Source organism: Scyliorhinus torazame, chromosome 4 (genome assembly GCF_047496885.1).
Source record: "Scyliorhinus torazame isolate Kashiwa2021f chromosome 4, sScyTor2.1, whole genome shotgun sequence".
Lineage (NCBI taxonomy): Eukaryota > Metazoa > Chordata > Chondrichthyes > Carcharhiniformes > Scyliorhinidae > Scyliorhinus > Scyliorhinus torazame.
In genome coordinates this window covers 313,027,547-313,053,467 of record NC_092710.1, presented here as the reverse complement: position 1 = coordinate 313,053,467, position 25,921 = coordinate 313,027,547, and the positions used below count along the sequence as shown (strand labels likewise).

General features: G+C 48.1%; 1 long non-coding RNA gene across 7 annotated transcripts in view; it reads left to right on the top strand.

Moving 5' to 3' along the window:
* Window positions 1-25,921, top strand: part of LOC140411075 (uncharacterized) — a 655,969-nt gene that overhangs the window by 259,486 nt on the left and 370,562 nt on the right. For all 7 annotated transcript variants that reach the window (XR_011940809.1, XR_011940807.1, XR_011940806.1 and 4 more), the window contains exon 3: window positions 20,487-20,660. This is a non-coding gene — a long non-coding RNA (uncharacterized lncRNA). The remainder of the gene's footprint in view (window positions 1-20,486; window positions 20,661-25,921) is intronic.

Here is a 25,921-nt window from a genome sequence, read left to right as displayed (position 1 = left end):
GGGCCGAAGTCCCGCCCAGAAATTGCCTGTCCCGCCGGCGTAAATCAAACCTGGTATTTACCGGCGGGACCAGGCGGCGTGGGCGGGCTCCGGGGTCCTGGGGGGGGGCGCGGGGCAATCTGACCCCAGGGGGTGCCCCCACAGTGGCCTGGCCCGCGATCGGGGCCCACCGATCCACGGGCGGGCCTGTGCCGTGGGGGCACTCTTTCCCTTCCGCCTCCGCTACGGCCTCCACCATGGTGGAGGCGGAAGAGACTCTCCCCACTGCGCATGCGCGGGAAACTGTCAGCGGCCGCTGACGCTCCCGCGCATGCGCCGCATTTCCGCGCCAGCTGGCGGGGCAACAAACGCCATTTCCGCCAGCTGGCGGGGCGGAAATCCCTCCGGCGTCGGCCTAGCCCCTCAATGTTGGGGCTAGGCCGCCAAAGATGCGGAGCATTCCGCACCTTTGGGCCGGCGCGATGCCCGTCTGATTGGCGCCGTGTTTGGCGCCAGTCGGCGGACATCGCGCCGTTGGGGGAGAATTTCGCCCCTGATCTATTATCATGTCACTATACAGTCAAGGCTTATATCACTATGCTTATCACTATAGGTACCTTATTTTAAACTGCACCTTTTGACCTGTCTGACTCCTGCAGATTCGAAACGATCTTTACCCCGGCTTTCCGATCGAGGCCTTCGATCGGAACTCACCAGAAGTAAGACCCTGCCAGACTACGCCAATATGTTGTGGGGAAAATCAACCACTTCAAGAGTCAGACTTGCTGGGCGCGATTCTCCACTCCCACGCTGGTTGGGAGAATCGCCTGGGCCGCCAACATTTCCGGGGACGCCGGTCCGACGCCCTCCCGCGATTCTCCCAAGCGGCGGGAACGGGCCGGTCGGGTTTCGCCGGCCACAGGCCGGAGAATCGCCAGAGACACCCAAAATGGCGATTCTCCGGCACTCCAGCTATTCTGAGGCCCGGATGGGCCGAGCGGCCAGGCCAAAACGGCGGGTTCACCCCGGCGCCGTCCACACCTGGTCGCTACAGTCGTGGGCGGTGCTTGAACGCTGGAGGGGGGACCTGTGGGGGGGGCGAGGGGGGATCCTGCACCGGGCTTCACCTTGAATGTGGGGTGGCCCGCGATCGGTGCCCACCGATCGTCGGGCCGTCCTCTCTGAAGGAGGACCTCCTTCCTTCCGCGGCCCCGCAAGATCCGTCCCCCATCTTCTTGTGGGGCGGATTTGGACAGGACGGCAACCACACATGCGCGGATGACGTCCGTTATGTGGCGCCGGCCGCGTCATCTATGCGGCGTCGCTTTTACACGGGCGACAAGGCCTGGCGCGGTAGATGACGCGGCACCGATACTGGCTCATTGTCAGAGCCTGAATCGGTCGGGACCGGGGTCGTTCCGCGCCGTCGTGAACCTCGACGGCGTTCACGATGGCGCGGCCACTTCGGCGTGGGGGTGGAGAATCCCGTCCGCTGTGTTCAAATAAGTGCAGTTTTATTGTTACACGAAGCTTCGGGAGAAAGCGTACATACCCCGCGGTACAGTAGCCAGCCTTTCTCCCGGTTTGAATGGCAGTCATTCATTTTATACTTTGGGTTCACAATGAGCCCAGATACAAAACCATTATCACCTTGTTATCTTTAAACATTTTATAGATTGTACATCGCTATTTGTAAGCGTTTTGCCATTTACACATGGCCACAGTCAATGGGGTTTAACAGGTTACAGGCAGCAGCAGGAAGGTAGTATCGATTGTCCCTTTGTTTTAGGTAATGGCCCAAGACATTCGTATTAGCATATCATTGTGTACACCTTGGCTGAAGTCAGCTTTATTCAAGTGGTGTCTCGCATTTATGTATTTCTTAATCTTCCTATCTGGCTCCCTTTGTCCTGGATCTGTTCCTATCTGTCCTACTGGCACCCCGCTGGACTCCAGGCATCAGTTATGTCTGCTTTATTCTCTGTGTCTCCATCTTGTGTGTCAGGCAGCCGTCTTCTGTGCCAAGTGCCCTTCTGAACCATTTCCCACTTCAGAAAAGACGAAGCCTGTGAGGAATATAAGGAAAGCAGGAAGAAACTTAAGCAAGGAGTCAGGAGGGCTAAAAGGCTTCACGAAAAGCCATTGGCAAACAGGATTAAGGAAGATCCCAAGACTTTTTATATGTACATAAAGAACAAGAGGGTAGCCAGGGAAAGGGTTGGCCCACTCAAGGCTGAGGTAACTATACGTGGAACCAGAAGAAATGGCCAAGGTACTGGATGAGTACTTTGCATCAGAATTCACCAAAGAGAAGGTGAGTCAGAGGAAGGGTGTGTAGATAGTGTGGGTCATGTTGAGATTAGAAAGTTGGAGGTATTGGGTGTCTGGAAAAATATTAAAATAGATAAGTCCCCAGGACCTGGAGGATCGACCCCAGAATACTGAGGAAGGCAAGGAAGGAAATTGCTGGGGCCTTGACATAAATCTTTGTATCCTCACTGGCTACAGGTGAGGTCCCAGAGGACTGGAGAATAGCTAATGCTGTTCCTTTGTTGAAGAAGGGTAGCCAGAATAATCCAGGAAATTACTGGATCAATGCTGGGACCTTTGCTGTCCGTAGTATATATAAATTATTTGGAGGAAAATGTAACTGGTCTGATTAGTAAGTTTGCAGACAGCACAAAGATTGGTGGAATTGCGGATAGTGATGAGGACTATGAGAGAATACAGCAGGATATACATCATCTGGAGACTTGGGCGGAGAGAGGGCAGATAGAGTTTAATCCAGACAGATAAGAGGTAATGCATTTTGGAAGGTGTAATGGAGGTGGAAAATATACAGTAAATGGCAGAACCTTTAAGAGTATTGACAGGCAGAGGGATCTGGGTGTTCAGGTCCATGGTCACTGAAAGTGGCAACGCAGGTGGAGAAGGTAGTCAAGAAGGCATACGGCATGCTTGCCTTCATTGGCCGGGGCATTGAGTATAAAAATTGGCAAGGCTAATGGATGGCTCAACATGACTAAATTAAACCATAAAATAAAAGCAAAATACGAAGGATGCTTGAAATCTGAACTAAAAACAGAAAATGCTGGAGAAACTCATCAGGTCTGGCAGCATCCGTGGACAGAGAAACAAGACATAGCGTTTCAAGACGGTATGACTCTTCTTCAGAGCTAAAGAGGGAGAGTCATAAGAACTCGAAACGTTAACTCTTATTTCTCTCTCCACGGATGCTGTAAGATCTGCAAAATTAAATCGTAGCTGTTTACCTTCCTCTGCATAAAATATATATCTTATTTTCTCACAGCAGTCGCTCTTGGGGTACACCAGGCTAGATCTTTCCCAGTTCAAGAAATACCTACTTTCCCCAACTCAATTGATTTTCCTGCCTGCTGCTTCCTTTCCTTATACACCTCCCTCTTGTGCAGCATCTCATCAAACATTTTCTACAGTATTTACCCTCAGCACAGTGGTTAGCACTGTTGCTTCACAGCGCCATGAACCCGGGTTTGATTCCCGGCTTGGGTCACTGTCTGTGTGGAGTCTGCAAGTTCTCCCGGTGTCTGTGTGGGTTTCCTCTGAGTGCTCCGGTTTCCTCCCACAAGTCCCGAAAGACGTACTTGTTAGGTGAATTGGACATTCTGAATTCTCCCTCTGTGAACCCGAACAGGCACCGGAATGTGGCGACTGAAGTATTTTCACAGTAACTTCATTGCAGTGTTAATGTAAGCCTACTTGTGACACTAATAAAGATTATTATTATTATAGACACTGTACAGTTATTTCTTTAAATTAAGCTATTAACTTTATCAAATACGACTTGAGCTTAATGAATTCTGTTCCTGCTTCTTGATTAACCTATGTATTTCTAAATGTTTCCTAATCTGTCTCGAAATGGATGGGGTAGCTGGTTTATAATTAACCTATCTATCATACTCTCTTCCCTTGAGCTTGCAAATTACGGCACAGCAACCAATTTTATTGCTTCAGCAATTTCGTGGGAACAAAATGTAACTCCTTTCTACACTTTTTAACTCTTATCTCACTGCTTTTTAGCATCACCAGCCTCATAGAAACTAGGAGCATTCGGCCCTTCGGGCCTGCTCCACCATTCAATATTGTCATGGTGGCAAATTCTCTATCTCAATGCCACCTTCCTGCTTTTTCCCCGTACCCCCTGGTGCAATTAAAATCCAAAAAACAAAATCCAGCTCTATTTTGAATACATTCAATGACTTGGACTCCTCAGCCTCTGTGGTAGAGAATTGCACAGGTTCACCACCCTTTGAGAGAAGAGGTTTTTCCTCATTTCAGTCCTGAATGGTCTACCCCGTATCCTGAGACTGTGTCCCCTGGTTCTAGATTTCCCCAAACAGGAAAAACATCCTCCCTGCTTCTGGTAGTCCAGCCCTGTTAGAATTTTATAAGTTTCAATCAGATGTCCTCTCATTCTTCTAAACGCTAGTGAGTAAAAGCCCAGCCAAACCAATCTCTCCTCAAAGGACATTCCTGCCAATTCCATATCAGCCTAGTGAACCTTCACTGCACTCCCCTCTATGGCAAGTATGCCCTTTCTTAGATAAGGAGGCCAAAACTACACACAATGTAGTGGTCTACATTGTGGTCTCACCAATTCCCAATATAATTGCAGTAAGACACCTCTGGGGCGAGATTCTCTGACCCCCCGCCGGGTCGGAGCATCGCCGGGGGCTGGCGTGAATCCCGCCCCCGTCGGTTGCCGAATTCTCCGGCACCGGATATTCGGCGGGGGCGGGAATCGCGCCGCGCCGGTTGGCGGGCCCCCCCCCCGGTGATTCTCCGGCCCGGATGGGCCGAAGTCCCGCCGCTAAAGTGCCTGTCCCTCCGGCGTAGATTAAACCACCTACCTTACCGGCGGGACAAGGCGGTGCGGGCGGGCTCCGGGGTCCTGGGGGGGGGGGCGGGGCGATCTGGCCCCGGGGGGGTGCCCCCACGGTGGCTTGGTCTGCGATCGGGGCCCACCGATCCGCGGGCGGGCCTGTGCCGTGGGGGCACTCTTTCCCTTCCGCCTCTGCCACGGTCTCCACCGTGGCGGAGGCGGAAGAGACTCCCTCCACTGCGCATGCGCGGGAATGCCATCAGCGGCGGCTAACGCTCCCGCGCATGCACCGTCCGGAGATGTCATTTCCGCGCCAGCTGGCGTGGCACCAAAGGCCTTTTCCGCCAGCTGGCGGGGCGGAAATCAGTCCGGCTCGGGCCTAGCCCCTTAAGGTTGGGGCTCGGCCCCCCAAGATGCGGAGCATTCTGCACCTTTGGGGCGGCGCGATGCCCGACTGATTTGCGCCGTTTTGGGCGCCATTCGGCGGACATTCGCCCCTGATTCTGAACTCAAATCCTCTTGCAATGAAGGCCAACATATCATTTGCCTACCTAATTTTTTGCTGTACCTGCCTCTCCACTTTCTTTGGCTGTACAAGGACACCCAGATTCCTTTGTGCATCCACACTTCCCAAAATATCATCATTTAAATAATACTCTTCCTTTATGTTTTTCACACTGAAGTGTAGAACTTCACTTTTGGCCACATTATACTGCATCTGCCATGTGTTTGCGCACTCACTCAACTTGTTCAAATCACCTTGAAGCCTCCTTGCATCCTCCTCACAAATCACATTTCTGCCCAGTTTTGTGTCATCAGCAAACTTGCAAATATTACATTTGGTTCCCTCATCCAGGTCATTTTTAAACAAATATCTTATGCAAGGCATTTTCATATAAACAAACAAAAGCAGAAGACTAAACTACATTGTAAGCAACCAACACCCACTCCCCCACTGCTCCCCTAACACCCCCCCTCACATCCTGCCTTCCCCATTTTAACCCCTTTACCTCCTCCATTGCTCTCCCTCGCTGATCGCTCAATGCTCCTTAAAGAAATCAATAAACGGCTTCCACCCCCGAGTGAACCTATCAACCCACCCCCCTCAAGACGAACTTGACCTTTTCCAGCCAATTCATTTATATAAATCTTGAACAGCTGGGACTTGAGCACTGATCGCTGCGGTGCCCCACAAGTCACTGCCTGCCATTCGGAAAAAGACCCATTTATTCCAACATTCTCTTTTCTGTCTGTCAACCAATTCTCCATCCATGCCAATACATTACCCCTATCCCAAGTGCTTTAATTTTGACCACTAAGCTCTTATGAGGGACTTTATCAAAAGCCTTTTGAAAGTCCAAAGATATCAGCATCCACTGGTTCTCCCTTATGTATTCTACTAGTTAAATAACTAGGGGCAGCATGGTGGCACAGTGATTAGCATTGCTGCCTCAGAGTGCCAGGGACCCAGGTTCAATTCCAACCTTGGGTGACTGTCTGTGTGGAGGTTGCGCTTTCTCCCTGTGTCTGCGTGGGTTTCCTCCAGGTGCTCCAGTTTCCTCCCACAGTCCAAAGATGTACAGTTAGGAGTAATGGCCATTCTAAATTCTCCCGTGGTGTCCAAAGGTTACGTGGAGTTACGGGGATAGGGCGGACAAGTGGGCCTGGCTAAGATGCCCTTTCAGAGGGTCGGTGTAGACTTGATGGGCCGAACGGCCTCCTGCTGCACTTTAGGGATTCTATTCTACTCACAAAAACTCCAGTAGAGATGTTAAGCATGTTTTGCCTTCATGTTCGCTTCACGATGCTTGTCTCAATTGATTGTACACCCTCAATTAATGGGCGCCATCCTTCACTCAGTGATAATGCTCAAGCCCCATTTCACTGACCTGAATATAGAGTTAGTCATCAGTTGTGAAATTGTCTCAGTGAAAGATGGCAGACTGGCAATGAATAAAGAATGCTGTGCAGCGGAACAATACAATTTCTATTTCCAAATAGCCCATATGAAAAACTGCAACATGTAGCTCAAAGACCATTTGCATTTTCTTTACACTTTAAAAATTCTTGGTTTAACTAGGACATCCATTCTACTCAGCTAATTTTGATGTTGACAAGTGGGCTTGGCTGGCATGTACAGTAAGCATGGAATCCATGCAGCGAGGTTCTCCTGGATCTGACCCAGTTTCTATTCCTCATCCAACACATTTAATTGCATATCGTCTGATCTGTTAGCTCACTGATGTTTACAGGACTGAACTGTGTGTAAATTGGCTGCTGTGCTTGACTGTATTACAACAGTAACCACACTTCAAAAGAACTTCAATTTCAGATTTCTCTTTTCCATCAAAGGCTTTTAGTTGCCTTTTGCCATTACAACAACGGAAATGTTATTTCAGCAATTAACAAGTGTAATTGTATTCAAGTACAAAAGCATAGACCTTGGGCGAAATTCTCCTACCCGCCCCGCCACATTTCTTCGCCGACCGGCCGGCGGGAGTCTCCGTAACACCGGCCGGTCAATGGGGTTGCCCATTGTGGGGCAGCCCCACGCCGTCGGGAAACCCCCCGGTGCCGGCAAAACGGAGACTCCCGCCGGCGGAGAATGACACCCATTGGGCGTGATCCTACCGCGTGGCCGTTGAAAACCCGGAGACCCCACTCCCGGGATACTCCCAGCTCGCAATACCTCACGAGATCCAACGCAATCTCACAAGACGTTGTGATGTAAACCCTGCCCACAATGGACAGGATCAATCTTTAGCAAATTTGCATATTAGAGCGAGGCATTAAGCCTCACTCTAATGTGCAGTTTCCTGAGGTACCTGAGGCTTTGGAATTCAACCTCTTCACCTCAGGACCTCGGGCAAGAACTTTTGGTACTGATGGAACGGCACTCATGGGGATCTCCCAATGGATCAGAGGACCCCAGCCGGATGCACTTTGGGCAGGGTGGTGCCCTGGCACTGCTGGTGTCACTTGGGCACCCTGACAGTGCCAGCCTAGCACCCTGACAGTGCCACTTTTATGCCAGCCTGACACTGTCAAGCAGCCCAAGTGGCATTACTAGCTAGCTTGGGCACGGCCAGGGTGTCAGGTTGGCACTGCCAAGGTGGCAAGCTGGCAATTTTGCGCTCGCGATCGGGCCGAGGTTGTCCGGCGTGGGAGGTGGAGGGTTGCGGCAGGGTGGCCGGACACCCTCACATATTGCATTCGGGCTTGTGGGGAGGTTGGGTATTGTTTCAGGGGCCTCGGACATTGGAACTCCATTTAAAAATGGCATTCTGATCTCTGGCTACAATGAGGAGTTCCGGCGAGCGGAGCTCCCAATTGTAAAAAACGAGGCTATGTGCGGCCTCGGCCATGTGTTGAATAGTCATATGTTTCTCGGCACTGTGAGAGCTAAATGCGCTCTCTAGGGGACTTTGTTCCCTTTTGGGAGAATCGCATCCACTATTTCTTTACAATGTTATTCTGGTGCTTAAATTCTAGCACATTTGCTCCACTCTTTCCCCATTGAACTGGAATGTGTTCGGGACAAAGAATGAACTTATGCCCTGTACAACCAAAAGCTCTTTACAGCAAAGTCAGTACGTTTGAAGTGTAATCACTGTCATAATGTAGGAACAGCAGTGGTCAATCAGCGCACAGTGAGCTCTCAAAAGCAGCAATGTGATCAATGATAATCTTAAAAAAGATTATTCTTTCACAGGATTTGGATACCATTGGCAAGGGCAGCATTTTAATTGCCCATCCCTAATTACCCATGAGAAGATGCTGGTGAGCCACCTTCTTGAACCGCTGCAGTCCACATGATGTAGGTACACCCACAGTGCTGTTAGGTTGGGAGTTCCAGGATTTTGACCCAGTCACGGTGAAGGAATGGTAATATATTTCTAAATTAGGAGGGTGAGTGGCTGAGAGGAGAACCTCCAGGTGGCGGTGTTCCTATGTGTCTGCTGCCTTTGACCCTATAGATGGCAGGGATCGTGGGTTTGGAAGGTGCTGCCTAAGGAGACTTGATGAGTTCCTGCAGTGCATCTTATAGATGGTACACACTGTTGCCACTGTGTGTTGATGATGGAGGGAGAGGATGTTGGAGGTGATGGATAGAGTGGTAATCAAGTTGGCTACTTTGCCCTTGATGGTGTTGAGCTTCTTGAGTGTTGGAGCTGCACTCATCCAGAGAAAGAGAAAGTATTTCATCACACTCTTGACTTGTAACTTGCAGATGGAGGACAGGCTATGGGTAGGCAGGAAGTGAGTTACTATCCGCAGACTTCCCAGCCTCTGACCTGCTCTTGTAGCCACAGTATTTGAATGTCTGGTCCAGTTCAGTTTCTGGTCAATGTTGATCCCCAGACGTTGATAGTGGGGGATTCAGCAATGATAATGTCATTGAATGTCAAGGGGAGATGGTTGGATTCTCTTTTGTTTGAGATGGTCATTCCCTGGCACGTACGTGGTGTGAACGTAACTTGTTACTTATATGCCCAAGCCTAAATATTATCCAGATCTACTGCATATAGTCTTGGGTTGCTTTAGTATCTGAGGTGTTACAAATGATGCTGAACATTGTGCAATCAGCGAACATCCCCACTTCTGACCTTATGATGGAAGGGAGGTCATTGATGCAGCAGCTGAAGAAGGTTGGATCCAGGACACTACCCTGAGGAATTCCTGCAGTGATGTCCTGGAACTGAGATGATTGACCTCCAACCATCACAGTGAGCTAGGCAGCTGGTTTGTGATGCAGAACAAGGCCAGCAGCGCGGGTTCAATTCTCATACCAGCTGAGAATTTTGAATTCTCCCTCTGTGTACCCGAACAGGCGCCAGAATGTGGCGACTAGGGGCTTTTCACAGTAACTTCATTACAGTGTTAATGTAAGCCTACTTCTGACATTAAAAAGATTATTATTATTATTATTGAAATTGCACAATGTTTTGGCCTCAACTACTTTCTGTGATAAAAAATTCCACAGATTCACCACTCTCTGGGTGAAGAAATTTCTCCTCACCTCAGTCCTAAAAGGTTTACCCTTTATTCGCAAACTATGACCCCTAGTTCTGGACTCCCCTACCATCGGGCACATTCTTTCTTAATCTACCCTGTCTAATCCTGTCAGAGTTTTGTAAGTTTCTATGAGATCCCCTCTCACCCTTCTAAACTTCAATGAATATAATCCTAACCGATTTAGTCTCTCCTCATATGCCAGTCCCGCCATCCCAGGAATCAGCCTGATAAACCTTCGCCACACTCCCTCCACAGCAAGAACATCCTTCCTCAGATAAGGACACCAAAACTGCACACAGTACTCCAGGTGTGGCCTCACCAATGCCCTATACAATTGCAGTAAAATATCTCTATTCCTATATTCAAATCCTCTCGCTATGAAGGCCAACATACCATTTACCTTCTTTACTGCCTACTTTCAGCGACTGATGCACGAGGACACCAAGGTCTTGATGAGTATCCACCAGAACTTGGATGAGTATCCACCTCTCTCAATTTACACCCATTCAAATAATAATCTGTCTTCCTATTTTTTGCTACCACAGCGGATAACCTCCCATTTATCCACATTATATTGCATCTACCATGCATGTGCCCACACACTCAGCCTGCCCAAATCTCGCTGAAGCATCTCTGGTCTATACTTCACTGTTTTCTCTCTACCTCCCTTTTAGAATAGGGGGTTACATTCGCTACCCTCCACTTGGTAGGAACCATTCCAGAGTCTAAAGAATTTTGGAAAATGACCACCAATTGATCTACTATTTCTAGGGCCACTTCCTTAAGTACTTTGGGATGAAGATTATCAGCCCCTGGAGATTTGTCCGCCTTCAATCCCATTAATTTCCTCAAAACCATTTCTTTACTAATACTAATTTCCTTCAGTTCCTCACTAAAACTTATGCCGCTCAGAACTTCCAGTACATTATTCATGTCTTCCTTTGTGAAGGCAGAAGCAAAGAATTTAGTTCCTCAGCCATTTCTTTGTTCCCTGTTGTGAATTCCCCCGTTTCTGACTGTAAGGGGCCTACATTAGTTCTTATGAATCTTTTTCTCTTTACATACCTATAGAAACCTTTACAGTCAGTTTTTATGTTCCCCACTAGTTTACTTTCAACTTGTATTTTCCCCTTCTTAATCAATCCCTTGGTCCGCATTTGCTGAATGTTAAACTGTTCCCAATCCTTGGGTTTATTGCTTTTTCTTGCTAATTTGTTTGCTTCTTCTTTGAATCTACTACTACCTCTGATTTCCCTTGTAAGCCTTGGTTTGGCCAGGTTCCCTTTCTACTCTTGCGCCAGATAGGAATAAACAACTTTTGGAGTTCACCTATTTAACCCTTGAATGCCTGCCATTGCCTGTCTGCTGTCCTTCCTTTCAGTAATGTTTCCCAGTTCATCATAGTCAGTTCATGCCTCATACTGTCAGGTTCAGGACACTGGTCTCAGAATCAACTACCTCGTTCTTCACCTTAATAGAGAATTCTACCATATATACTCACTCATCCCCAAGGTTCTCTCACAACGAAATTGCCAGCTAATCCTTTCTCATTGTACAACACCCAGTCCAAGATGGCCTGTTCCCTTGTTGGTTCCTCAACATACTGGTCCAGAAAACCATCCCGCATACACTCCAGAAATTCCTCCTCTATTGTACTGTGACTAATTTGACTATATGCAGATTAAAGTCACCCACAATCACAGATGTTCCTTTATCACATGCATCTTTTATTTCCTGTCTAATGCTTTTCCCATCATTACCACTGCAGTCTGGTGGTCTGTATGCCACCCCTATGAATGTTTTTTGCCCCTTGATGTTTCTTAACTCAAGCCAGACAAATTCCACATCATCTTTCCTCTTGGATGATGGATCATCCAATCGGCATTTCTGGCTGAAGATTGTTGCGAATGCTTCTGCCTTGTCTTTTGCACAGATGTGCTGGGCTCCTCTATCATTGAGGATAGAGATATTCATGGAACATCCAACTCCCGTAAGTTCTTTAATTGTCCACCACAATTCACAACTGCCTGTGGCAGGACTACAGAGCTTTGAATTGATTGACAATTTCTTGGATCTCTTTACTCTGTCCAGCTATACTGCTTTTGCTGTTTGGCATGGAAACAGTCCTGTTCTGTAGCTTCGCCAGGTTGACACCTAATTTTTACGTATGCTTGGTGTTGCTCCTGGCAGTCCTTCTGCATTCTTCATTGAACCAGGGTTATTGACCCCCGGTTTGATGGTAATGGTAGAGTGGGGGATATGTTGGGCCATGAGGTGGCAGTTTGTGGTTGTATACAATTCTGCTGCTGCTGATGGCGCAGAGCACCTCATGGATGCCCAGTTTTGAGTGAGTAGTTCTGAAATCTATCCCATTTAGCATGGCGGTATGCCTTACAACATGATAGAGCATATCCTCAATGTGGAAATGGGACTTGTTCTCCACAAGGACTGTGCAGTGGTCATGCCTACCAATACTGGCGTTGATAGATGCATTTGTGACAGCTAGATTGTGAAGATAAAGTCAAGTAGGTTTTCCCCTCTTAATGACTTTGTCACCACCACCTGCAAACACAGGCCAGCCACTATGTCCTTTAGGACTTGGCCAGTTCGGTCGGCAGTGGTGTTCCTGAGCTGTTTGATGGAAATGCAATGGCAAAGACTCAGCTATTGTTTCTTCAATCCCTAGAAGTTGTTCTCCCTGACTACAAGCATTAGTAAAACAGGGTGTCACATCTCCATTCTTGATCACGCTAAATAACGCCTCACTGGAAGTATTCAGCAAATTCTGCTATCTTGAGTCCATGGTGATGGTCTGTCTCGTTTCAAAAAAAATATTTTTATTGAAACCTTTTTCATTTGAACAAAATAACATAATAATAAAATATAAAACAGATGTTTCAAGTTTCAATATAAAAACAACACAGTCAACAAACGAGAATGCATCCCGTCCTAATCCCCCAAAAATAAAAAATAAAAGCCCCCTCAACAGCTGATGGTGACTAACTCTTAAGGAAGGAAATGAATGGATGCCACTTTAGGAAGAACCCCTTTACTGACCCTAATGGTGTGCTATACCTTCTGTAAATATAGAAACATCACGAGGTCACCCAACCAAGCCGAGGCATTGGGCGGAGTAGGAGACCTCCACCCAAGCAGAACTCACCTCTGGGCTATTAACGAGGCGAAGGCGAGGACATCCGCCTTAACCCAATCTACAGCAATGGCAAGTCCCATACCCCGAAAATGACCACCAATGGCCAAGGCTCCAGTTCGACATTAAGAATCTCTGATTCATGTATAACACTAATGTATAACACCAATGAACCCTCTATTGGCAGTAGGGTGTACGACAAACAGTTACAAAACAGCAATATTTTGCTAACATTTTTTTAAAAATCGATCTTACTGCAGCCAATATAAGTGTTAATCATCCAAATTCTTTAACTTATGAATAGCTGAAACAGCAAGCACTTGAAACGTCTTTATCTTGTGTAATTAAACATTATGAACTTGACAGCATAGATCAAAGATCCAACCTATGTTTTCCTGCGGGCTCATGTGTTTCAACAGGTTAATGGATTTCCAGCCTCTCTATCAAGCTTCATTATTTATGGTTGGCTGAGTGTCCAGGAGTAGGTTAGAGTACTATAATTTCAGCTGTCGATATTTTAAAAGGTGTGGATGATTGACGCCTCTTTTGGGCTGAAATAAAAAGGAGGCTTTTTCTTAAGGAAGTGGAAGGTATCAGTGAATGGCTTTTTAAAAAACTTTTTTCCACATCCTACAATCACAACAGGGTTCATTGCTTCGATAGAATGTACAGTGGATGAATGGGCATTGTAGCGCCATAGCATGGCATGGGGGCATGAAGGGTTATAATGGGTGGGTGTGGGGCATATCAGCACTTGAGGGCACACCCTGGCATGGAGATATGGGGGACGTAGAGGTGTGGGTGAGGCATACCTTGACATGAGGAGGACTTTTGAATGTACATTTCAAAAGGTTCCCTCATGCAGACTGTGGTTCTTGACACCTTTAAGAAGCTGTAGACCACAACGCTTTGAAAGGCAGGTCTGACTCCATGAACATTGCACAGGACAAGGACATGCCTATCCCCGCAATGCAGCCGGCTAGGTCGGGAGTGCAGGGTGTGGGCTGGCGACCCAAAACCTTAAAAAGCTCTCCCGATAATCGGAAACCCCGGAAATGGGATTGGGAATCCTGGAATCGGGGCGCCCCCCCACCAATTTTAAAGGGTTACCAAATCGCCACGACTCAGTGAAATTCCAGCCAAATGTTTCAAGTCATCGACCTTTCATCAGGATGTTGTTGCCTGACTTAGGGCAGCACGGTAGCCTTGTGGATAGCACAATTGCTTCACAGCTCCAGGGTCCCAGGTTCGATTCCGGCTTGGGTCACTGTCTGTGCGGAGTCTGCACGTCCTCCCCGTGTGTGCGTGGGTTTCCTCCGGGTGCTCCGGTTTCCTCCCACAGTCCAAAGATGTGCAGGTTAGGTGGATTGGCCATGATAAATTGCCCTTAGTGTCCAAAATTCCCCTTAGTGTTGGGTGGGGTTACTGGGTTATGGGGATAGGGTGGAGGTGTTGACTTTGGGTAGGGTGCTCTTTCCAAGAGCCGGTGCAGACTCGATGGGCCGAATGGCCTCCTTCTGCACTGTAAATTCTATGATCTATGATCTATGATCTATGACTTCGGTGACTATTCTTTCTCCCGTTTTACTGTTCCCCTTTTTAAAGCCGCCGGTGAATCAAATTTTCAAATACATCCCATGGGACATTTATATATATTTGGATTGACTGTCTTAACCTCTCAAGATGGACAATAGCTGTTGAAATTATGATGTGGGCGACGAACACTTGCTAGTGCTGCTCACATCCTGAGAGCAATTACTTAAAAAAAAAATCTACTGTGACGGAATTAACATACCATGGACGGAATTCTCCTGCCGTTGGAATTCTCTGTTCACGCAGGTAGTGCCTTCAATGGGAATAAATGGGAAATTGACCAGCAGCGGGAGTCGGGAATGCCACCGCCAGCGAACGGCGTGCTGCCGAGAAACACGCGGCTTAGGGACAGGAGGATCCAACCCAAAATCTCAGGGAAACATGTGTGTCTCTTCGGCAAAGATGTAAGTGCCTCAGAGAGGGAACACAAGACAATTTCCAGGAGGCTTCAGTTATGAGGTGTTGCTCTTTTTAACCTTAATCTATTGGCTCTGATTACGTCACCTTTGCTCATGAGTCGCCAGGTATCTTTATGATACCGCCACGTGGTTCAAGTTCAGGTTATGATTAATAATACAGCACACCGCTTAGTAAGGATTAAAACAACGGTCATTTATTATATACAACAAGCAATATTAATACACTAATACGACTATCTATACAATAAACCTATCACTACTGGCCAATACTTAACTTAGGAAGAGCCCACCAGGTCAGGGAAACGAATGGCTTGTCCAATCAGATCTGGCCCGCGGGATTCAAAAGGCTGCGACTGGTCGGTGGCTAGGTGTCTCTACCGGATAGCGATCGCTGGATTCAAACTTACAGTTGCCGGTTGCTGTTCTTGCGAAGGTCTCGAGCAGGCGAAGAGGAGAGAGAGAGAGATCTGAACTTGGCCCCTCACTTTTATAGGGCCCAGGGGCTTCCCGCCTCCCGGGGCGGCCCTTGACCCTGAGTCCCAAGTGATTGGATTTGTCCCCAATCCCTGGGGTCGATGTGTCCAATGGGAGGCGATTCCTCGATCGGGGGGTGGTAGTTCACCTGTCTTTGTTTCGGCCACTGCAGGCGCCGACAGGTCTGGCCCGGTATTCAATTGCTAATATGTTGCAATTGTTCCCGGGGATAGCCGATTTAACTGTGGATGTCTGAATAGATGGGCTGATAACAGTCCTGAATGTAACTGCAAATACCTGGGTTGGTGGACTGTTGATAGCCCTGAGTATCGATCTGGGCTAACTTTCCCAGAACCGAATATGCAATACTGTCTGCAGCTGCCTGCATGTGTCTTGAAAGACTGCTTTTCCCAGCAGTCTTTCGGGTTAGCCATTTCAAACTGGGTTTTGGCCAGATTAATCGGAATGCAGCCATTTTACGTGGCTACAGAGGAGAGGCTGAAAAAGTTGGAACTATTTTCTTGGGAACAGAGATATTTAATATGTGATTTTGTAGAAACATTCTACGATGAGAGGTTCAGATACAGTGGATAGGGAAACCCACGCCCCCCCTCCCCAACGACCCCTATCCCCATCCCGCTTGGTAAGTGGGTTAATAAACAAAGGTTATAGATTTGAACATCATGGCAAAAGACCAAGAGAACTAGTTTCACTCAGAGGTGTTGCCGTGCTGTGCCCCAAAAGGTTCTGAACGGCAATTCCATGAATTATTTTTTAAAAACTATTTTCTGGCCAAAACCCTGTTTGAAATGGCTAACCCGAAAGACTGCTGTGAATGAAGAATTTACACGGTTGGGGAGAAATGGCTTGGGTTTTGGATTAGGTCTAGGGTAGGCGGTGGCATAGTGGTATTTTCAATGGACTAGTAAACTAGAGACCCCGTGTAATCCTCTGGTAACCTGGGTTCAAATCCTGCCACTGCAGATGGTGAAATTGGAATTCAGTAAAAAAAATCTGGAATTAAAAGTCTAATGATGACCATGAAACCATTGTCGTCAAAACCCATCTGGTTCACTAATGTCCTTTAGGGAAGGAAATCAGTCATCCTTACCTGGTCTGGCCTACATGTGACTCCAGACCCACAGCAATGTGGTTGACTCTCAAATGCCCCTTCAAGGGCAATTAGGGATGGACAATAAATGCCAGCACAGCCTGCGATGCCCATCTCCCATGACAAATTTTAAAAAAATTAAGCATGGCTCCGCTGTAAGATTTTAATGTTTTTTTTGCTCTGAGAATTTTTACCTGCAATCAAGTGCGGTCGACCGACAACAAAAGGAGCGTAATTAATCTGTGTTTTATTACAATCTATTTGTCCATTACAGCCCTGTAAAGTGCATGCTAATGCAGATATTTATTTCTATTCCTTGCCAATCTGTTCTCCCTTTCCTCTGTGTTGGCCCTTTTTACTCCATTGATATGTTCTCTGTCAGGAGATGGATGGAGGCTACGAAGCAGCATTAGTGTGGACTTTTTGTTGACTCGATCCCTCGGCCCAGTTTTCCTCATTCGAGGCACATGAAATATGACATTAGTGGAGAAGTCTTGTATCTTTAAATCGACCTGGCAGTGCCACCTGGGAGCCCTGGCGGTGCCACCCTGTTAACGCAAGGGTGCCCTGTTTCCACTGCCAGGCTGACAGGGGCACTGCCAGGGTGCCAGGCTGGAACTGCCAAGATGCCCAGGTGGCACATTGCCCATGCTGGGATTGGGCCCGGAGATGCCCTTCCCTTATGAGGTGGAGTGCGGGAGGCTAATTGGTATCCTAATTGGTAAGTTGGAGGTGTCCGGAGACCGCGGTGGGGGTCCAGAGATCAGGGTGTCCGATCTCTTCCTGCACTGGAGAGCTGAGCTAGTTTGTGCAGGAAATGTGCCTTAGTGCAGACTTAGTGGGGCGTTCCTTGCCCTGGTTAAGAAATTAAACATAGTCCTGTTTAATAGTGGGGTTGTTCTCACCCAAATCGGGACTCTGTTTCATTTCCATTAAATTGCGTCCTATTACTGCAATCAATGTCCTTCAGTATGTATTGATATTCAGACCCCCATTGATATCCAGAGGTTGTTGCTTCGCACTTACTGTAATGATTTATTGGTGATATCTCCCACTAGAATTGCTCATTTAAGTTCAGGCTGGGTACCTACCCACCAACCCACAGCCTACTTGCCCAATAGGAAGTCAGCGTTCATCTAAAGCTAACTGTGTCGCAAGACGCTCACTGTGCACAATGTCACCGCAATGAAAACCTGGGATATTAGTTGTACTCGTGATCAAGCGAGTTACATGTCAATACTTATAAAAAGAAAATAAAAGGTAGGTTAATCCCTTGGGGCTGAGTGAGATTGATTTTTGAATCTAGTTTTTTGTATAGCAGTTAACCACTTTTAAAACCTTCAGTGGAAAATCAATTGAATGGGTCATTTGAGGAGTCTTACTTTTAGACTTTTTCTGCAAACTCCTCTCCTCTCTGCACCAGAATGCTTTTGTGTACTTTTTGTGTACACTCCAATCCTGCAAGTTTTTATTATTCCCAGTTTTCCACTCCCCCTTGCCCTGAGGAGTCACATGTTGGTATTAGAATTGATGACTGCAATATGTGATGATACTTCCAGCTTCCCGGAGATGCCCTGCAGTCTATACACAGCTCTCCCTGTTCCACTTTGTTTCCAACTTCCACTCCAAGGGAACATTATACTCCAGTATCTAGAGAGTTGGTTTTAAACCACAACACAAGCTCATAATCTTTTTTTTCCATTTTTAAATTTCTGCTCCAGTTTTCTTAGATCTTTTTTATGTGCTCTTTCAGGATTGTGCACTCACCTTTTGTGATACTTGACTGTGCACATCTGAGCCTGACATCTGTCTACTAATCGCCTACTTTCACACCCATAATATCACCCGTCACCTCCCGGTCACAGCCTGTATGCTGCTGAGATGCTCGCCATTGCTTCAGTTACCTCCTGCCTTGCCCACCCAGATACTCTCCTGGCCAGCCTCCCATCTTCCACCATCATCCCTCGTCTGCTACATTGGCTCCTGTTCCAGCAACATCTTGATTTTACAATTCTCGTTCTATAAATTTCCAAGTGGCCTCATCCCTCCCTATCTCATTCAACACAACAAACCCTCCGAGATCTCCGCACCCCTTCAGTCCTGGGGTCTTGACCATGACAGGTTTGGTGCTGATACTTTCAGCCGCTTAAGCTATAAGCTCTGGAATTCCCTCCCAAAGTCTTATCTGTAGAATCGTAGAACCCCTACAGCGCAGAAGGAGGCTATTCGTCCCATCGCGTCCTCACCGACTCTCCGAAAGAGCACCCTACCTAGGCCCATTCCCCCGCCCTATCCCCGTAACTTCACTCAAACTTTTGGACACTAAGGGGAAATTTAGCATGGCCAATCCACCTAAGCTGCACATCTTTAGACTGTGGGAGGAAGCCGGAGCACCCGGAGGAAACGCACGCAGACACAGGGAGAAAGTGAAAACTCCACACAGTCACCCAACGCTGGAATTAAACCTAAGTCTCTGGTGCTATGAGGCAGCAGTGCTAACCACTGTGCCACCATGCCGTACCTCTCTTCTCCTTTAAGGTGCTGGCCTATCTCAATAAATAACCCATCATAACCTTTCCTTATAGCTACTTAGATAGGCCCAGTGTCAAATTATGATTTATACAGATGTTGCAAGGTGCCTCCCAAATCGCTACTTTGTGTTAAATGCATTGTATAAATCCTAGTTGTTGTCACCGATATTGAATTTGCTTTGTTATCATCAGTCAGGCAGTTATCAATTGTTCTTTTCACCTTGACTTCAGATAGCATCCTAAACTTTTAAGGTCTAAATCTCCGGCAATTCAGATGAGCACGTGTAATGCCATAGCATACTTTGGCTTTTTAAAAATTCATTTACGGAGTTTGGGCATCGCTGGCTAGGCCAGAATTCATTGCCCTTTGTTGCCCTTCAGAAGGTGGTGGTGAGCAGCCTTCTTGAACCACTGCAGTCCCTGAGGCACATCCACAGTGCTGTTAGGGAGGGAGTTCCAGGATGTTGCTCCAGCGACAGTGAAGGAACGGAGATATATTTCCAAGTCAGGGTGGTGAATGACTTGGAGGGGAACCTCCAGGTGGTGGGGTTCCCAGCTATCTGCTGCTCTTGTCCTTCTAGATGGTAGTGGTCGTGGGTTTGGAAGGTGCTGTCTAAGGACCAAGTGTGGGAACATGGGATTAGAATAGATCGATGTTTGATGGCCAGCGCAGACACAAAGAGCTTCTTCCCGTGCTGTAAAACTCACGACTCTATGACAATTGTGTCAGTCAGAATGTTTGACTTTGGGAGGTGGTGGTATAGTGCGTTGTTGCTGGACTTGTATTCAGGGCCATCCGCTGGGGAACTGGATTTCGAACCCCACCACTGCACATGGTGAAACTTTAATCATTAAAAATCTTATGGTGACCATGAGACCATGGTCGTAAAAAAAACATCCCCCTTTGGGGAAGGAAATCTGCTATCCTTACCTGGTCTGGCAGATCCATAGCAATGTGGTTGATTCTTACAAAATACACTCAGTTCAAGGTACAGGGAAAATAGGATAAACGCTGACCTAGCCAGTGACGCACACATCCAATGAATAGAGGAAAAAAAGAATGCTTTCGGTAAACCTTTGCTATAGCTACAGCAGCTTCTGTTTTTCACATCTGTACTGTTTGGCAGGTGTTGTTTGTTGCTGCTGGCTTTTAACTGCTGTCAATATTTTCAGCATCGGCACTCTTCCACGTATCTATGTTCCCATGGCCTGCGTTTGGAAATCGGCTTTTCGTAGTGCAGTTCAGAAGGTTTTCACTCACGAGCGTGGGTGGATTCGCGATTTCATAACTTTCTTTCTCAGAAAACAGAGCATGGTCATTGTTTGTAACCTATTCTTGTTTTTCACCTAGACGCAGAATCCACCCACAGTTCTGAAGATGTGTCGCTAGATAGTACTGCTCGAATCCAGATACCCCTCGGCTCTGTTGACCGCAAATACCGATCCAGTCGGTCACCTGGACGATGCTCTGTTGGTAGAAGTGAACCAGGTCCGTCCCGACACCATCATCCTCTTTCCAAGGAAGGTCAGTGTGGTCCCTGTATCTGCATTACGACTCCCTGTGCTACTTTGCAATTCTGGCAGACTTTCTCCCCCCATTGATGAGCTTCGCCGGGCCAATGTTTGAAACAGAGATCTCCACCACCACCACCCCCGACCCCATGCACCCCCCGCACCTTCAATGGTAAAGACCTGGCTTCTTAAATGTGATTTGGCATCAATTCAAACCATGACCTTGCCTGGATAACAGGCTGGGGATCATGCATATTCACCCTGGCGCTAATCTTTCTTTGATTTTACAATTTACTGAAACCGAGGGTTTGCGTTGTTGCTGCATCTATATTGCTGAAGGTGTAAGTGCCAAATGCAGTAAAACTGTGTAACTTGGGTGGCACATGGCGCAGTGGTTAGCACTACCTCCTCACGGCGCCGAGGACCCGGGTTCATTCCCAGCCCAGAGTCACTGTCCGTGTGGAGTTTGCACATTCCCCCCGTCTCGACGTGGGTCGCACCCCCACACCCAAAATTATGTGCAGGGTAAAAGCAAATTACTGCGGATGCTGGAATCTGAAATGAAAGAGAAAATGCTGGAAAATCTCAGCAAGTCTGGCAGCATCTGGAGGGAGAAAAAAGAGCTAACGTTTCGAGTCCGATGACTCTTTGTCAAAGATGTGCAGGGTAGGTGGACTGGCCACGCTAAATTGCCCCTTAATTGGAAAAAAAGAATTGGGTACTTTAAAAAAAATTTTAAACTCTGTAACCTAATAGTTGACAAGAGGCCATTGAACGAACCTGTTCTGATTGGGATTCTACTGCTTCCAGTCTCTCTGACCTTGGTGTCAGTTTGGTAGTGTGCTGTCTCCATCATGTAACCGGAAGCTCTATTTAGTGTGGATCTCGTTTGCTTTGGAGACTCCTCAATACGATGATGGGTTTATGTCTCTGTGAGACACCAGCAACTGAATTTTTGACGCTCGATGAGGATGAGCATGAAGGCGGCCGGACGGGGAAATGCGCGCCGCTGACCGGCATAGATCATAGATCATAGAATTTACAGTGCAGAAGCAGGCCATTCGGTCCATCGAGCCTGCACCGGCTCTTGGAAAGAGCACCCTACCCAAGGTCAACATCTCCACCCTATCCCCATAATCCAGTAACCCCACCCAACACTACGGGCAATTTTGGACACTAAAGGCAATTTATCACGGCCAATCCACCTAACCTGCACATCTTTGGACTGTGGGAGGAAACCGGAGCACCCGGAGGAAACCCACGCAGACACGGGGAGGATGTGCAGACTCCGCACAGACAGTGACCCAAGCCGGAATCGAACCTGGGACCCTGGAGCTGTGAAGCAATTGTGCTATCCACAATGCTACCATGCTGCCCGTGCATGCCTGTTTGCTGACATCATCTCACCCGTGGACCATTTTCACGGAGGCGTTATGTGGAAGGGGATGTTTGTTGCAACCAGTGGGTAACCGATGAAGAATTTTTCAAGCCCTGTTAACGCAAATTGTCAGAGGCCAACTGAAATTTTCAAGTTGCCCTCCAGGCCGCCCGAGGTGCCGGAGATTAGACCAGCTGCCTGAAGCATCCTCCTGACAGCAGACCAGAGTGGAGGGGGCCGGGGGGGTGGGGGGCTAGAGCTGGAGTGGTGGCAGTGCTCCAGACAGGTTTCAAGGCCCTCTCCCCCTGCCTGGTTTCCCCACCATAATGGTAGCCCAGCTCTGAGTCTATTTTTTATTTGAAAGTTTTATTAAAAAATGGAGAGCCTTCTTTTATAGACATCCTGTTCGCTGGCTGAAGAGGCAGCCTACTTCTTCTGCGTCCAACGTATAGAACACACTACCCTCTGCCCCCTAGCACCCCCCCATCTGCCCCTCCAGCATTGGGAACCCGCCTGCCCTCTTTAACGATGGTGAGTGCTGTAACCCCCACAAGTTCAACGGGTAAACCATTATAGACCTCTCCGTGGGGCTCGTGGAATATGAGTTCCCCTGGTAGTGGGCGGAGGCCACCCAGCTGGAGCTCAAAGATTGAGCATAAATGCCAGTCCGAGCAGGGACCGGCACTTTAGTTGTTCCAACCGGGACTGTGAAGTGCAAATATATATGCCAAAAGCATGACCAAATTCTTAAGCAGTTATAATTTGCACAATTTTAATGTATTTCAATGCATTAATACATGTATGAAAATAGCAAATAGAGTCATTGAATTTGCACACCATAGTCAAATATATTGCTGAGAACAGTTTCACCTCTGAAACCACTTAGCTCTTAAAGAAGAACCATTGTACTGTGCCTCTCCAGCTATAAAATGTACTGATATTTGAAAAAAGTTGAATTCCAGATATATTTTACCTTTCACCAACAGGAATAATACATAAGGGGCAAATGTGCACGGCCATTTTTCTGATTTTCCTTTTGATGGAGACTTTTCTGATAAAGCAAAGATGTACTGTGACTTTTCCCATCAAGAATGTTGTTTCCTTAATGATTCATTTCCTTTGATTGAGGGGATGGCATTTTCTCCTCCTACACATGCATGTGCTTTCTGTAGCAGTGTAGCACAAACATAACGCCACCCACCTCTGAGAATGGAATTTAACTGTAAAATTAACAACATGAAGCATTACATTTTATAAATCGCAGTTCGTTTTGAAGCTGTGCCCTGCGACACGGCGGCTGCACATCTGTACATGCGAGAGGGAAAGAGAGAGAGCTGAGACATGAATGCAATTGCCAAGTTCTCTTTAAAGCCCCATTTCCGTTACCATGGGCGTGATTCAGCAGCCTCGTCGCGCCCGACTTGATGATAAGGTGAGGCCGTTGAATCTCGCAAGAGGCCTCCCGCGAGATATGGGACACTCGAAATTCCTCGCAGGGTTCAGCGGCTCTTTTAAATAGGCGCTCGCCCGATTCACCCAGGGCCCGGGATTCACGGGCCTCGCCAAGGAGACCTCAACCGGGCGCCGTTTGGCACTGGTTCACAAAGTCGTGATAGCACCTGTGAGGGTCTCGCTGTGGGGTTGAGGCCCCTGGGTGGTCAGACACTGGACAGGGTGGTACCTTGACCCTCCCCCCGGCAACTGGGCACCTCAGCACTGCCAGCTTGGCACATGCTCAGTTACTAGATTGCCTGTGCCAGGGGTTGGGCCCAGGAGGGGGGTGGGCCATGCCCTAAGAGGTAGGTTGAGGGCGGGGGTGGTCAAAGACCCTAGGAGGGATAAGTTGGGTGGTGGAGAGGTCTGGAGGCCGCGGAGGGGCCCCAAGCTGTGTGCCAGTGCAGGAAATGGCTTAAAGCGTGACCTTGATGGGGAGCTCCTTGTCGAGGCCAAAAAAGCCAGCAAAGTGCCATTGAATAGCGGGATCTGCGCGAGAAACACACCGCTAATCATGCCGTTCAAAGAACTTTAACTCAAGTCCGCTGAATCGCACCCCATATCTTCACCCTGTCAATTGTATGGACTGACACCATAAGACCATAAGACAGAGAAGCAGAATTAGGCCACTCGGCCCATCGAGTCTGCTCCGTCACTCATTCATTTTTCTCATCCCCATTTTCCTGCCTTCTCCCCATAACCCCTGATCCCCTTATTAATCAAGAACCTATTTATCTCTGTCTTAAAGACACTCAGTGATTTGGCCTCCACAGCCTTCTGCGGCAAAGAGTTCCACAGATTCACCACCGTCTGGCTGAAGAAATTCCTCCTCATCTCTGTTTTAAAGGATCGTCCCTTTAGTCTGAGATGGTGTCCTCTGGTTCTAGTTTTTCCTACAAGTGGAAACATACGCTCCACTTCCACTCTATCCAGGCCTTGCAGTATCCTGTAAGTTTCAATAAGATCCCCCCTCATCCTTCTAAAAACTCACAAAAGGGTTAATAAGGACTCGGTTTGAAGGGGGATGCCTGTGGCATGCTTAGTCAGTTGGCAAGACAGGTTTTTCCTGTCTTGAAGTGGAAATATTGAGTCAGTGGAAAAGGAGGCACAATTTATTTTCAAAGTCCTGTGCATCTGGCATCCTGACTCCTTCAGTCTTGTGGTATCTGAATGGCATACAGTACAATGTGCACATATCAAATAAATCACTATTTATATTTTTTTGAAGTGTATTATTGCAATACTGTACCAGTGAGAATGAATGTTTAAAAGTGAAAACTTGCTGTTATGGATAATGTTCTCTCTATAATACAAACAAAAAATCCTGAATAAACTCAGCAGATCTATCAGCATCTAGAACATAGAACATAGAACGATACAGCGCAGTACAGGCCCTTCGGCCCACGATGTTGCACCGAAACAAAAGCCATCTAACCTACACTATGCCATTATCATCCATATGTTTATCCAATAAACTTTTAAATGCCCTCAATGTTGGCGGGTTCACTACTGTTGCAGGTAGGGCATTCCACGGCCTCACTACTCTTTGCGTAAAGAACCTACCTCTGACCTCTGTGGAGAAAGAACAGAATTAACGGGGGCGATTCAGTGGACTTGAGTTAAAGACCACCGAATTGTGTGTTTAGGGAGTTGTTTCACCCAGGCCCCGTTATTCAACGGCACTTTGCTGGTTTTTTTGGCCTCTGGAAGATTCTTTCCGCCGAGGCTGCACTTAGAGGGATTTCCTACTGCCACTATTTTGGAAGGCAACCCGATCTAGCCCCCCCCTTTTTGTGGCCCCCCCCTTAACCCCCAACTTTGGGGAGGCCCCTGGGAACCCATCCTTAACCCCCTACCCCCCCTACCTGGCAATCCCCCCCCCCCCGGGCCCAAACCCTGGCACTGCCAACCTGGCACCCTGGTAGTGCCCCTGGCAGTACCTGGATGCCAGCGGGAGTATAAGGGTGCCACCCTGCCCTGTCCCAACCACCCGTGGGGTCTCCAATGGCCTGGGTGCCTCCCCCAGTTGCCGTTACGACTGGTGCACGTTTGTGTCTCCCTTATCAGGTGAAACGCCCAGGCCGGGATTCTCTGATCCTGCGGCGAGTCGGAGAATCCCCGGGGGTGGAGATGCGAATCCCATCCTGACGCCGGCTTCCCTATTCTCCGGCGCCGTTTTTCAGGGGCCGGCGGGATTCCCGCCGCGCCGGTCGGGTGCCGTTGACAGCGCCCCCCCCCCCCCCCGGCGATTCTCCGGGCCCCGATGGGCCGAGTGGCCGTCCAGTTTTGCCAGTCCCACCGGCGTGAATTACTCACCTCACTCACGGCAGGACCAGGCAGGTAAGTGTGCGGGGGCAGTCCTGGGTGGGGGGGAGAGAGGGGATCCGACCCCAGGGGGGCCC